This window comes from Tachyglossus aculeatus, chromosome 7, assembly GCF_015852505.1.
Source record: "Tachyglossus aculeatus isolate mTacAcu1 chromosome 7, mTacAcu1.pri, whole genome shotgun sequence".
Lineage (NCBI taxonomy): Eukaryota > Metazoa > Chordata > Mammalia > Monotremata > Tachyglossidae > Tachyglossus > Tachyglossus aculeatus.
Window position 1 is genome coordinate 48,158,450 of NC_052072.1, and position 15,773 is coordinate 48,174,222.

A 15,773-nucleotide genomic window follows, 5' to 3' on the forward strand; every position below is an offset into this window, starting at 1 on the left:
TTTTCTGCCGTGTTCAAAAATCAGATATAAAAAAAGTTGTGGGCTCTCAAAAGCGAGACCAATTGACTGGCATTCTCACCCTTTCATAGTTTCCAAATTAAACAGCAGAGTGGAAAGATCTTTGGTTATCTAGTCACCATTACACTCGTTCTCAAACATTTGGAGTGTTTACTACTTTAGTATTAGTAGTAGTAGTAATTCTTCAGTATTCCAATTAAATTTTCTTTTCTAATTTTCAAACGATTGACAGCATCCCATCGATCAGTGGTAGTTATTTAGTGCTTTATTATTTGCAGAACGCTCTCTTGGGAAAGTACACTACAGTGGGATTAACAGATACGTTCCCTGTTCGTAACGAACAGCCCTTAGTGTATGAAGCCAAATATCTCCAGTATTTGCTGAGGGAGGAAATAAATAATTATTATTCTTGTCTGATACAGAAAGTTATTGTCATTGTATGTTTTCCTGTCCCCTCTCGCTCCCCCAATATAGAATCCTCCAGGATTTGCTGAATCCAACCCATCCCCGTCAGCTCAGGTTAGAGAGTGGAATTAGAATAATATGTTACATGGACACAGAGACACTAGCGGAGTAGAACTCACATTAGAACTGTCAAAAACATTTTATTGCAGCTTGAGAAAATGAGACAAAATAGCAGACACTAAATGTCCTTGAATAGCCGAGTAAATGAGTTCCATTATTGCAACAGCTCACTGAATGCCGACCTGTATAAAAGCCTCTTTTTCTCTGTCGCATCATCCTCTTTTTTCCCCTCCTCACTTTGTTTTGTTTCAAAAGATGCCTGGTTAAGCGTCAGGACCCTTTTCTCTTTGTGTCAGGAGAAAGACATCAATCCCAATTCTTCTTGAGTAATTGAGCGTGATGTGCAAGAACCGTTTTAGTATTTCATAACAGGGATGAAAAGACATGGTTGAAAACTGAAAATAAAAGTATGTTTTTAAAATGGATTTTCCTCTGCCCCACATTTTTGTGAGATTTACCTTTTGGACCCCTTAGTATCGTTCTTTGGTAGCTCTGTGACCTTAGGTGTGCTTTTGATATTGTCTTTGTTTGAAGGGCTTCATTGTTGCTGTCAGTGTCAGGGTACAGGGGTTTTCCTGAAATTGTGGTTTTCACTGTAGCAGAAATTCATTTAAAACATTTTTACACTTCTCTGAAATCACGCTTCTTTACAGAAAAATAGAGGTGTACAAAAAAAATTCAAAGGTCATTTTAGTCAATTATATGTGAATATTTGCCTCAAAATCACCTCTTTAGTCAGTTCTGATGTTTGTGAATTTGGGACATATGAGGAAGTGATATACAATTAATTCAAAATTATGGTTCATTTCAGTAGCATACATTGAAAATCAGAATATAATTTCTGGCTTGGGCAAGTCACTTCACTTCTCTATGCCTCAGTTACCTCATCTGTAAAATGGGATCGAGACTGTAAGCCTCATGTGGGACAGGGACTATGTCCAACCCAATTTGCTTGTATCCACCCCACCGCTTAATACAGTGCCTGGCACATAGCAAGTGCTTAAGAAAGGCCATAATTGTTGTTATTATTAGTATTATTAGGGGGATAGGTGGGAAAGAAGAGAAAGTGTGGAGCTGCCTTGGGTGAAGAGGGAAGGGCAGAGAACAGACTGCAAGCAATAGAAAAATCAGAGTTTAAAGAATCTCTGCATGCAGAAACCAAGTCTTTGTGTGTTGTTGTTTTTAAGGTTTCACTCGAATTTTTAAAATATGTGCTGGGGTAGAAATGAGGGAAAAATTGGGTCCAGCCCCCAAAGTTCATACTCTAGCCATAGGTTAGCCCTGGTATAGGAAGGGATGCATGATTTCCACTTTCTGAAATAGAATGGGGGTTCCAGGAGCCATCTCTCTTCCTACAGTTCCAAAATCAAGGCAGTACAGTTTCCTTTCTGAATTACAAAAAATCAGTACAAATGAACAAAACACTTTGTAATACCTGAAATTGTTCAATTCCAACCAAAACCGAACAGTCCTATTTAGTAGCTAAGCAAGATATCCAGGGCCCACAGGAAAGGGAGAAGGGATTTGGAATTCATTCCTTGTTATAGAGCCCTGTGTTTCCAGCACAGTTCTTATGGGAAGATATCTGCTCAATTTATTGATTTTTTTTTGAGGTCTATAGTTGAAAATATTTTTGTTTGTCTTCCTCAGAGGGTAAACTTTGTGGTCAGGGGATGTGTCGTTGCTTAGAGAAGCAGCGTGGCTCAGTGGAAAGAGCACGGGCTTTGGAGTCAGAGGTCATGGGTTCAAATCCCGGATCCGCCAATTGTCAGCTGTATGACTTTGGGCAAGTCACTTAACTTCTCTGTGCCTCAGTTACCTCATCTGTAAAATGGGGATTTAGACTGTGAGCCCCCCCGTGGGACAACCTGATCACCTTGTAACCTCCCCAGCACTTAGAACAGTGCTCTGCACATAGTAAGCGCTCAATAAATGCCATTATTATTAATTATTTTTTACTAGTACAGTCCCTAGCACAGTGCACCACAGCAAGGATGCACTCAATAAATGCTTCTGTTATTACTACTGCCACTACCTTCTGTGAGGGCCACCAGTGATCATCCTAATTTAATCCAACACTCCCAGGTTTTTCATTTTATTGTTTTTGTTTTTTGGGTTTTTTAAGTGTTTTTATGGTATTTAAGTGTTTACTATGTGCCAGGCATTGTACTAAGCACCAGAGTAGGTAAACGTTAATAAGGTTGGACACAGCCCCTGTTCCACAAAGGGCTCACAGTCTTAATCCCCATTTTAAAGATGAGGCAACTGAGGCACAGAGAAGTTAAGTGACTTCCCAAGATCTCACAGCATGCATATGCTGGAGCCAAAATTAGAACCCAGGTCCTCTGACTCCCAGGCATGTGCTCTTTCCGCGACCACACTGCTTCTATCTCTGAATCAGAATTTTCTCTCTAATAACCCATTATGGACCACGAATGCATCCAAACCTCTTGATAGTTTTGGCCCATTCAACATCCAGTAGTAACAAATTCCATATCCTATCACCTCCATGATAAGCCACTCAAGGGTAGCAGTGTGGCTCATTGGAAAGAGCACAGGCTCTGGAGTCAGAGGTCATGGGTTCAAATCACGGCTCCGCCAATTGTCAGCTGTGTGACTTTGGGTAAGTCACTTAACTTCTCTGCACTTCAGTTACCTCATCTGTAAAATGGGAATGAAGACTGTGAGCCTCCCTTGGGACAACCTGATCACCTTGTAACCTCCCCAGCGCTTAAAACAGTGCTTTGCACCTAGTAAGCACTTAATTAATGCCATCATTATTATTATTATTATTGTTACTCTATCTGCTTTATACTAAGGATTCTGTGAGCATTCTTTAATCAGAAATTCATTTTAGGTGGAATGCACTTTTCCACAGTGCATGGCTGGGCCAAACCCAGATTTTAAACATGTAATACAGTCAACTATCATAGCAGTCTTAACTTATGTCTAGAACCCTCCCCGCTTCCCAGCCCGTTTAAGTTATTCTAAAGTTTCAGTCAACCTAGAGGCAGTTGTATAGTTCTGTGCACAAGGAGGCCTCATGGTTTTGGGTTTAAAGGTGTTAGAGGAGATTTATGATCAATTTCTCCACCAGTCTCCCTTGCCCAACTTGTTCCATTACTGTCAATACGGTTTTCCAAGAGGAACCAACTATAGATTTAAGCACTTATTACAGTGCTCTGCACACAGTAAGTGCTCAATAAACACGATTGAATGAATGAAGACTGTAAGTGCCCTGTGGGCAGGGATTGTGTCTTCCAATTCCCTTGAACTGTTTTTTCCCAAGCAATTAATACAGTGCTCTGCACATAGTCAGGGCTCAATAAATGCCATTGATTGATTAATTGATTATTTAAAGTTTGGCTGGGTGGGTATATTTTTTCTTGCAAATGTGAATTTTGTATTGCTAAGAAACATCTAAAGCACTGCATTAAACTCCGGGAATGAGAAGGTGATTACGTTTTTCTGTTTGTACATTTTGGCTTTGACATGAAAAGCAATTTTTTTATTGAGTGAACAAGCAAAGCATGTGCCTTTTAAAATATATATATATTACATCCCTAAGAGGCTATTCCTGAGAGTGAACCTCTTCATGGGCAATAATCACATATCTCCCACGGGACTTTAGCCATGTTTTGTTGGTGAAATGTATCACATCTTTGATTCGAAGCAAGTCCCTGCTAGTAACATTGCAGTCCTGAGTGCAGTAAAATCCACCCCATCACCATGTCACTGAAATGTAGCTGAGATAATGCAGTTTGAATCCATGGCTCAGCAGTAAGACTAAGCGGCATGCCATTGTGCTTTTCTGTTAAACAGGCCACTTGGTAGATAGCAAAGGGATATAAACTGGGGATGATTTAAAATCATGTCTGGAAAATTGATGTTTGGACAAAGGCAGTTTGTTGTCCATCCCTTTCTAAGCATCTCAAGGGGCTGTTTGTCATTTGTGCTAACAAACTGAAGGATCACACTATATGAATTGCATGCCTGAATAGAGTTCCATTAAAAGCCAAGTTTTTATCTTGGTGAGGAGTACTATTAGCTAATAAAAAAGAGCAGTAAAGCAATTTGTGTGTTAAGAACCAAAAGGTAGGGCTTTTCTGGGTTATCTGCATTTTTATACCAACATTTTAATTTGTATGTTTTCAGGGTTTTTTTAATTGAAATTGGAAGAAGACATTCTCCATTTGCAACTGGGTCAGGATTCTGAGTCAAGCAGCCGGGCTAATTTCACTCACTGCCCGTGCTTTGAAAGCTGTTCTTTCCATCCAGGAAGTACTGGCCTTGAGGCAAACTGGTACGATAGAGGCTCATTACTGTGTAAATTAAACCAGTCTCTGTGGATTAAAAACTATAGACAACTTGACTATGGAGTTTTTTCAGCAGGTGGAAGACCTCCAATGAGGTAGAGATGTGATAATAGGCCTAGTTTTTATTATAGAGGTGCAAAATTGATGGTTTCTCAAGGCTGCACCTTTAAGAATTATGTCTATTTTGCTTCCTCCAGTGTCACTGCCCTGGCCTTTTTGGGGAACAGCCCACTCCCTGTACATGAGAAGGACTAGAAGAGCTGTTCTAGAATTTTTTTTTTAAGTGGGCTCTCCCACAAAATCTCGGAGTCACCCAATGTGAAATGGACGTATTTGTATTGATCAATCACTGGTATTTATTGAGCTTTTACTATGTTCAGAGCACTGTACTAAACATTGGAGAGAAGGTGTCTGCTTCCTGACCCTAGAGAGCTGACAATCTAGTGAAGCAACTGAGTAGAAGAGTCGGTATATAAATTATGTGGGGGTGGAGAGAGGGGTGATTTCCTAAGTGCTTAACTGTGTGTGGACTCAAGTGCCTGGGGGACACAGTAGGAAGGGAAAATAGGATGGGGAGATGAGGTGATTTGCTTCATGACAAATTGAAATATAGAGCTTAATTGCATGATTTTGAGCAACTCTTTTAGTGATGCAAGGATAGACAGGGAGGTGAAGAAAATCATGTTGAAGCTAGTGAGTCCTCAGAAAGTGTAAAGATGGTATGACACCAGGGAATACCATCCCTGGTATCACCCACTACACTGTAATAATAATAATAATAATAATAATAATAGTAATGATGATGGCATTTATTAAGTGCTTAGTATGGACAAAGCACTGTTCTAAGCACTGGGGAGGTTACAAGGTGATGAGGCCTTTCCAGAATAAGCCCCACTTTTCCTCATCTCCCATTCCCTTCTGCATTTCCCTGACTTGCTCCCTTTACTCTTCCCCCCTCCCCAGCCCCACAGTACTTATGTATATATCTATAATTCTATTTAGTTGTATTGATGTCTGTCTCCCCCCACCCCCGAGACTATGAATATCGTTGTGGGCAGGAATCGTCCCTGTTTATTGTTGTATTGTACTTTCCTAAACACTTGTTACAGTGTTCTGCACACAGTAAGCACTTAATAAAAATTTGATTGAATGAATAAATGAGTGCAGTGGGTGGCATGAGTTCAGAAGTGCTGGGGTGGTAGTTCAAGAGATATAATTTGGATAGAAGAAAAGTGAAACTTTTAACCCATACCCTCATGTTCTTGCATTGTCCTATCAGTAATTAATTTTAATGTCTTTCCTCATCAAGACTCTGAGCTCCTTTTGGGCAGAGAAGGCAACCTGTGAACTCTACTGTTTTGTTCTTTTTCAAGTGCTTCATGCAGTGCTTTGCACACAGTAAGTGCTCAATAATAATAATGATGGTATTTGTTAATTGCTTACTATGTGGCAAGCACTGTCCTGAGCACTGGGGTAGATACAAGGTAATCAGGTTGCCTCACGTGGGGCTCACAGTCTTCATCCCCATTTGACAGATGAGGGAGCCTGAGGCCCAAAGAAGTTAAGTGACTTGCCCAAGGTCTCACAGCTGTCAAGTTGCAGAGCCAGGATTAGAACTCGTGACCTCTGACTCCCAAGCCTGGGCTCTTTCCACTAAGCCACGGCATAAATACCATTGTTTGAAGGACAGTTATTCAGCACTAGTCCGTTGCCTGGCACATAATAAGCGCTTAACAAATACTATAATTACTTATTATTATTATTATTATTATTATTATTATTATTTGTGTATCTAAAAAGCATCGTGATAGTTATCTTCTGTGATCAAATATTGAAAGGTGTTATATGTAGGGATTTCCATACTGTTTCCTCCAAAGACCTTTCCACAAAGTCTGTCATGCAGTCTTCCAAGATCCAGGACAGTGCCTGAACAACATTATCTACTTTCCAACTACATAGTTGCTTGATTGAAGGAATTGTGGTACCTGAACAGGATAATTTAGATTGAATTTTCACTGAGGGCAAGAAAGTGATCTTGAAAAGTTGGGGGATGGTAATGATGTTGATTGATGAGAAATGTGCTCATAAGAAATGAAAGCAAAGGTAAAGGTGGAGTCTAAATCAGGTGGCAGTCCTTGAAACATAGATGAGTGATGGATTTTGAAGAGTTGATTAATGGAAAGTTCCACTAACCTTCCTTTTCCATGACAAAAGAGTTTATAATTGAAAGTGGGTTTTTTTTTTAGTAGAAAGAGGTAAAGAAATTTCTAAGCCCAGCTTCACATAACAAGGCAGAAAAATGATGCTCCATTACAATCTCTGAGAATTATTCTAGATATAGAATATTGCTCTAAGACTTGATGCTTTACTAATTTGGAGTAGAGAGACATTAAGATTCTTATTTTGGGACCAAAGCATTTAACTATTGAAATTTTTGGAAGAGAATTGTTTTGTATTTTTTTGTCTAAAGAGAGCATTATTTGGTCATAGCCTTGTGTGAAAAGTTCAGAATTAGGCACGTCTAACATTTTGTTGGCATTGTTCAGATTGAACAAGTGTATTTGGCCATATTTATCATTATTCATAGTTTTACCAGGAATAGAAAAGAGCAAATATAGCCGTCAACTTTCAAATTAAATTTTCTGAGATTTTCTTGCCTAAAATGAGTCTGGAAAAAGCGAAATAATTTTTTTTCCCTTCAAGAAGTCCCTGGGGTTGGGGTTTGGGTACTTTTGAGTTAATTTGTTTTAGCTGTGCCATCTGAACTGTCTTTGAGAGTCCTGCGTATCAATGGGTAGCCTTATAAATTCACTTAGGCAGGTAAGTCATTGTTTTGGTGCCAGTTGAAGATAAAATGATATGCCATATTTGCAGAGCTGCATAAGTTCTGTGGACTTGGGGATGGGGTGAATATCAAATGACCAAAGGTCACAGATCCAAGCGCATAGATGGCACAGAAGGGAGAGCGAGGGGGGGAAAAGAGGGCTTAGTCGGGGAAGGCTTCTCGGAGGAGATGTGAACATAATAATGTTTTGAAGGTAGAGAGAGTGGTGGTCTGGCTTATATATGGAGGGGGAGGGAGTTCCAGGTGAGGGGGAGGATGTGGGAAAGGTGTTGGTAGCAAGATGAGATCAGGGCCCATGAGTAAAGCTGGCAGTAAAGGAGTGGAGTGTATGGGCTGTGCTGAAGTAGATTAGTGAACTAAGGTAAGATGGGGTGTGATGATTGAGTGCTTTAAAGCCAGTGGTCATTTTAAGTCTAGCATAAAGGCTCCTGTAGTTTCATAAAGTTTAGGGAGTGACAAAATGATGCATTTTTGCTATAACTAGTCCTAAAGCACACGAGGAAAGATTCATTCATTCATTCATTCAATCGTATTTATTGAGCGCTTACTGTGTGCAGAGCACTGTACTAAGCACTTGGGAAGTACAAGTTGGCAACATATAGAGTCGGTCCCTACCCAACAGTGGGCTCACATCTAGAAGGGGGAGACAGAGAACAAAACATATTAACAAAGTAAAATAAATAGAAAGATAATACATTGGATTGAATTGTTGAGTAGTAGACAGGACCTGGTGCAAAAAGTTTGGTGATTCTATGTATTTATATTGATGCCTGTTTACTTATTTTGATGTGTATATATCTACAATTCTATTTATTTGTAGTAATGCCTGTTTACTTGTTTTGATGTCTGTCTACCCCCTTCTTAACTTTAAGCCCAGTGTAGGCGGGGATTGTCTCTCTTTATTGCTGAATTGTACTTTCCAAGCGCTTAGTACTGTGCTCTGCACACAGTAAGCACTCAGTAAATACGATTGAGTGAATGAATGAATGAGTGGTGATCACAATTAGGTTAAATTCAGTATTCCAAAGGAAAAAATGAACCTAGATGTTCACTTTTATAGATGGGCCTTTAAGATTAAAATATGTTTCTTAGGAAAAAGCTGAAAGGAGTAGTTAAAGAAAGAAATAGCTGACAAGTTGCCAAACAGATGCTATTAAAAATTAAATAAGAAACCAGGTAAAATGTGTGCCGCAGTTCCTGCCCTTAAAGACAAGGAGGTATTAATTCATTCAGTCATATTTATTGAGCACTTACTGTGGAAAAGGACTGTACTAAGTGCTTGGGAGAGTACAATATAACAACAGACACATTTCTGCCCACAATGAGCTCACAGTCTAGAGATATGAGATGGATATACACATGAACTAGCAGATAAATAAATGACCTACTAAACTAGTGTTTCTCAAATATTATAGCCACTCAACCACTCCCCTTCCTCCCCCCCCTCCTCTCCCCCTCCCCATCCTCCCCGCCTTACCTCCTTCCCCTCCCCACGGCACCTGTGTGTGTATATATATATATATGTTTGTACATATTTATTACTCTATTTTATTTGTACATATTTATTCTATTTATTTCATTTTGTTAGTATGTTTTGTTTTGTTGTCTGTCTCACCCTTCTAGACTGTGAGCCTGCTGTTGGGTAGGGACCGTCTCTATATGTTGCCAACTTGTACTTCCCAAGCACTTAGTCCAGTGCTCTGCACACAGTAAGCGCTCAATAAATACTATTGAATGAATGAATGAACCACAAGAAGCCACTGGAGAATTTCTAGGAAGCTACAAAGTGATATAGAGGCAGGATTTTCTGCAAGATACAGGAATTTCTTTTTTAATACCAAAGATGTTTCCTGAGTTTCTGCTAATTTTTCAGAACTGCCCTAGTTTTTAAAATGTGTGAACATTTTTACATAAATATATGAAGATGGGGGAGAGGAAGAGTTGACTCCGTAGGGATTAGACAAGATCATGGAGAAAATGGTGATATATATGGCCAGGTTCTGTTTATTCAGGAAGGATTTTTTTTTCAGAATTGATTCTAAAAGAAGAGACAGGTTTTGCTGAGTAGAACAATGTAGCTTCAGAGATAGAAGAGGGTGAGGCAGCTTGAAATTGGCTGGAGCAGAGGCTTTGGATAAGACAGCAGTATGAGAAGCAGCAAAGCCTAATAGAAAGATCATGGGCCTGTTAGTCATAGGACCTGAGTTCCAGTTCCGGCTCTGCCAATTTCTTGCTGTGTGACCTTGGACAAGTCACTTAAATTGTCTTTGTCTCAATTTCCTCATCTGTAAACTGGGGATTAAATCCTCCTTTCTCTAACTGAGACTCTGAACCCCAAGCAGGGCAGGGACTGTGCTCAACCAGATAAACCTATATCTCCCGTAGCGCTTAAATACATAGTAAACATTTAGAAAGTGCCATGAAAAAGGAAAAAAAAAATAAAAGGAAATTAGTTATGGGTACGTGATGATGGAGCTGGAACTTTGGGATTTTGATTTGGTTTTTATCAGGATAGAACTATTTCAGACTTTAGAAAGGTGGGCGGCGGGGGGGAGAGGAGAGGTGCAGAAACATGATTGAGCCTAGGCCTGAGAGATTTTCTTAGCAGCCACATTTCACCAATGTAGGAGGACAGCCTACTGCTACCTATTAACATCAAATCTTGTTTTAACAAACACTAAATTTTTTCCTTTTTTTAGCAGACACTAAATGCATTACTTCTGTGGACAAAAGTTTTAATTTATATGCTTACCCAAGTAAAAATGAGATATTGAGGTATGTATTTTTGGCAGATATGAACATTTAGTATATTCAAGAGAGTCCTAAAGTTGGTTAAAACAAGGATTTACTGTGCTTCTACCAACAGGTCACCGTCACTGATGTGAGGCCAATACATAGTCATGACAGGTGGGTTTTGAGTGAAGGGCTAAGATTTCAGGAGCTGGCTTAGGGAAGGAACATGAGCCTAGGAGCCAGGACTTCTGGGTTCTGGTCCCAGCTCCACCATTGGCCTGCTCAGTGACTTTGGGCAGGCAGCTTCTTCATATGTCAAGGTTTTCTCATAGTAAAATAAGGATAAGGTACCTCCTCCCCCTAGTTCATAGATTGCGGACCTTGGGGCATGGCCTGTCAGACAGAGACCGGCCCTGAAAGTCAGAAGAACGTTGGTTCTACTCCCAGCTCCCCCACTTGTCAGCTGTGTGACCTTGGGGAAGTCACTTCACTTCTCTGTGCCTCAGTTACCTTATCTGTAAAATGGGTATTAAGACTGTGAGCCCGATGGACAACAGGGACTGTGTCCAACCTGATTATCTCATATCTTTCCCAGCACTTGGAACAGTGCTTGACACATAATAAGCGCTTAACAAATCCCATCATCATCACCATCAGAACTGGGTTTAGCACAGTTCTTACTTAGCATCAAGGAAATGCTTAATTAATACCCTAAATAATGAATTGCCTGCAGTATTGTGTAATAGTCTCCATAGTAAAAAAAAGTCTTCATCCTTAGGCCTGCTACTTCCTGCTGCTGAAGTGCAGGTTGCGGAACTGGTATTTATTTGATCATTTAAGATTAACTTTTATCTCCCTTCCAACGGTTTCCCAGAACCTCACATCATGGATGTTAGATTCGGGTCAGATATTGATGCATTAATTATTAGAATGCAGAGGCTGGTTACGGTTTTCTTGATGATGTTCAGATATAAGTAAAGAACCTGCCTAATGTTCTCCATGTCTTTCCATGAGACCTCAAAGTGCTGTAGTAGCCCAAATAATTGTTTCCATGAAGTGATGTATAGGGCTATGATTCTCTTCCATTTCAGAAGGTGGCTTTCAAGTCATTTTGGGGTGTCAAACTTGATTTCTTACAATCTCCATTAATTATGACATTCTGACAGCTATTGTTAAATCTTAAGTACAGTCTTAAATTGTCAAAGACCCTATGTTTTACTTTTCGCATTACTTTCATAAGCCTCAAAATTTCTATGTAAATAGCATTTTGACAGTTGCTTCAGTAGCTCTTTAATGGATTCCAATTCATTTTTCATCAATTCATATACTGTCAGAATCTAAATAATTTCCTCCAATTTTTCACAATATTTTCCATTTAAGCAATTTGGAAGAAAAAAGACTCAATTTTAGCTGCAAGTATCGTCTCCGTGGCCTCTGAATGATTTGGAAGACAATTTTCACAAAGTGAGAGGACTGATCACTTCTTGATTTCTTCTTCCAGAGGATAGGTCTTTCTTTATGTGATTCATTCTCATTCGCTTTCTCTCATTCTCTCTCATTGTCTCTCTCTCTCTCTCTCTCTCTCTCTCTCTCTCTCTCTCTCTCTCTCTCTCATAATCTCTGTTGCATTAATTTACCATTCCTCCCTTTCTCCTCTCTATTTCTCCCTCTTTCCCCGCTCTGTTTGCGTCACTGGCCTGTCCATTTAGAGGAACCCTTCACATTCTACTTTAACTCACCAAAAGCTGGGCACTTTACATTCAAGTGTTAGGAAACATCAAGTCATCTTGTATTTATTGTTTGTATGAATTTCTTGTGGGATTCAGATTTTTCGATATAGTTCAGTGGAAGATGAAGTCATATCCTTTATTCTGATCCTTTATTCTGGTGACTTGACACCTGTCCACTTGTTTTGTTTTGTTGTCTGTCTCCCCCTTCTAGACTGTGAGCCCATTGTTGGGTAGGGACCTTCTCTATATGTTGCCAACTTGTACTTCTCAAGCGCTTAGTACAGTGCCCTGTACACAGTAAGCGCTCAATAAATACGATTGAATGAATGAATGAAATCCTAGTAATGAAAATTAAAATGGCAGGAAGTCTGAGAAACCTGGACCACCCTGTATGTCCTTGTATTTTTGGAAAAGCTCTCAGAAGCTACAGTAGTAAAGGAAGTAAAATAATCTGAAACATAGATTTCTTTAGGAGTGGTAAGAAAAAGAGGAAATGAAAGGATAGTTAGGGATAGGAAGGAGATCACTGGTCTGGGAATCAGGAGACCTCAGTTCTAATCCCAGCTCTACCATCAGCCTGCTGGGTGACCTTGGGCAAGTTACTGAACCTCTCTGGGCTTCAGTTTCCCTAAATGTAAAGTGCTATGCATGCTTATACACATAAAAGTTGTGATAGAGCCATGGGAAAAAGCAATCTGGGTCCAAATTCAGGTTCATTTTCTTCCTCTTCATAACCTTCCTCTGGATAAAGCTACTTTTAGCTTGATCTCTCACTGGGCTTCTCCATCACACCCCAAGAGACTGGAATGAATCAGTCAGTATTATTCATTGAGAACCTTCTGTGTGCAGAGCACTATATCAGACACTTGGGAGGCTACAATAGAGTTAGAAAACATAAGCCATGCCCTTAAGGAATTTACAGTCTGGCAGCGGAGACAGACACAGGGACTTTTAAAAAAGACTAGGCAAGAAGAAAGCACATGAAATAAATATTAAAAAGTTCTTGCAGCAGAAAGGAAAATGAAAGTTATTATTGGTGTGTCATCTTCTTTACAGTATTTATGCTTTATTAATGAAAGGTCTCCTTTCAAATTTAACCTAACAAGTACCAGGTAAAAATGAAATTATAGTCATTCGTCATAGTGTACGTTTCTGGAAGAATTGTTCTTTGATATAAATGAAGTAGGTGCTGTACTGGTTCATTCCTTTTTCTTCTTTTTAAGATACCCAGCGATTAATCTTTAATACACTAATAATTGCAACTGCACATTTGCTGTCACCCACCATTAGTTCAGATTAATTTGGCCATTTAGCTTAGTGGGAAATGACAGAAGATGAAAAATGACACAAACTCTACTTCCATGTTCATATTAACCCTTAAATTTCTCCATTTCATTTTGGAATCGTAATGGGCTGTATGACTTCTATGGTTGTAAAACTCAGATTTGTTGAGCATTTGCTTCAATAGCACAGAGGGAAGTATTCAAGCAGTCAGTCAATCAGTGGTATTTACTGAGTGCTTACAGTATGCTGAGCACTGTAGAAGATGTTTTGGATAGAACAATACAGTAGAGTTGGTAGACACGCTCCCTGTCTACACAAGGACCTCACAAGGCATGTCGGGTTCCATGTGCAAATTAAAAAAACTTCTGCATATGTCCCTAATATCTTCGAAGGTATATGGAGGTACAATCTAATCAGCTTTTGTAAGAGGGAGCAGTTCCTTAGACCAAATACACTTTTTTTGGTATTTCTACTTTTGATATCGGCTGAGTCAAAAGTCGTAGTTAACACTACGGTGAACACAGTGGGAAATGAGATGTTCCTCTTAATAGTAGTCTCCCAGGGAAGGGCTAAAACAATAGGGGGGGAGGAAATTACAGTAACCATGACCTGATTGTGAATACTTTTCCGGGGATCAGTGAATTGGATTGGCTTAGATTCAGCTGCACTGTCACAGTATGAATACTTTCCGGTTGGCGTATTTAGAGATGTCCATTTTGTCCTTTAAATAGAGCAAAAGAGTTGAATGGTGTCTGTAACCCTTCCTATGACTTGTCTGAGTGAGGGTAGAATTCAGTCGATTGCCAAAAGTAATCCAAAGGAAACTTCATTGTCCAGAATGATCTGGATCTCCAGACTCAGGGCTGCCATGCGCCCAGTGAGAACTGCTCGCAGCCTGGTCTCCAGGTTGCTAACTTTGCCATCCAGATTATTTTTTTGTATTGTATTTGTTTAGCACATACTGTGTACTAAGCACTGTATTAAGCGCTGGGGTAAATACAAACTAATCTAGTTGGACAGGTTGGACAGAATCCATTGTCCCATGTGGGGCTCACAGTATGAATCCCATTTTACACATGAGGTAACTGAGGCACAGAGAAGTTAAGTGACTTGCCTAAAGTCACACGGCAGACAAGTGGCGGAGCCAGGATTAGAACCCACTTCCTCTTACTCTCAAGCCTGTACTCTTGCCACTTGGCCATGCTGCACCTAGCCTAACCTGCCCCCACTGTTGTCAGCTTTCGTAAAGCCCTGCCCTGACCCTAGCCCAGTGGCTGCTGGTTGCCCTCACACTCACTATGTCCTCGGCCCCATAGTGCTTAGCCAGCCCTGTGGCCATAGTTCTCCTTTGTATTTTCCCCACTTTCAAGACTCCCATCCAATCCCAGATCTGTAGAACCTGGGTCCCTGGAGGCTAAATGCGCAACTCTTGTGCCTTCTGGCTCAGGGGTTTCAGTGGCAACTTTGTCTAATTGAGCTGTCTGTCCTTCTCTACAGCCTTGCAATTCCTCCTTGGATGTCCCACCACCGACACTTCAAATTTAGCACATCCAAAACATAACTCCTCATCTTCCCACTCCAACCCTGCCCCCAGTTCCCCCTACTTTCTCATCACTGTAGACAGTCCCACCATACTCCCAGTTTCTCACAAGCCCATAACCTTAGCACTACCATCAATCAACCAATAATATTTATTGAACGTTTCCTGTGTGCCGAGCTCTGTAGCGTGCAATATACACGCTACAGCGTGCAATATAACCTATTTGGTAGAAACAGTCCATACTTAACTCATCTCTCTCATTCAGCTCACATAGTCTGTCACCCAATCCTGTCGGTTCTACCTTCACAACATCGTTTTTTTTTTTTGTCTGTCTCCCCCTTCTAGACTGTGAGCCCATTGTTGGGTAGGGACCGTCTTTATATGTTGCCGATTTGTACTTTCCAAGTGCTTAGTACCGTGCTTTGCACACAGTAAGCGCTCAACAAATATGATTGAATGAATGAATCCAACCTGCTACCATATTAATCCAAGTACTTTTCCCGTCTTGCCTTTATCACTGCATCAGCCTCCTGTCTCTTTCCACTTCAGTCCATGCTTCACTCTGCTGCCTGGATCATTTTTCTATAAAAACATTCAGTCCATGATTCCCCACTCCTGAAGAACCTCCAGTGGTTGCCCGTCCACCTCCACACCAAACAGAAACTTCTTACCATCAGCTTTAAAGCACTCAGTCGCCTTGCCCCTGTCTACCTTATCTCCCAGATTTCCTAATACAATGCAACTGCACACTTCGGTCCTCTAATGTCAGCCCACTCTCTGTA

The 15,773-nt window shown here is 40.3% G+C and overlaps 1 protein-coding gene across 5 annotated transcripts in view; it reads left to right on the forward strand.

Moving 5' to 3' along the window:
* The window catches only part of ADARB1 (adenosine deaminase RNA specific B1), a 219,952-nt gene that overhangs the window by 120,700 nt on the left and 83,479 nt on the right, over window positions 1-15,773 (forward strand). The window contains exon 1 of one of the 5 annotated variants that reach the window (XM_038748936.1): window positions 4,771-4,846. The exons of the other annotated variants lie outside the window; for them this stretch is intronic. The gene's annotated coding sequence lies outside the window, so the exon portion shown is untranslated. Of the gene's footprint in view, window positions 1-4,770; window positions 4,847-15,773 lie in introns of those variants that run through there. 5 annotated transcript variants of the gene reach the window in all.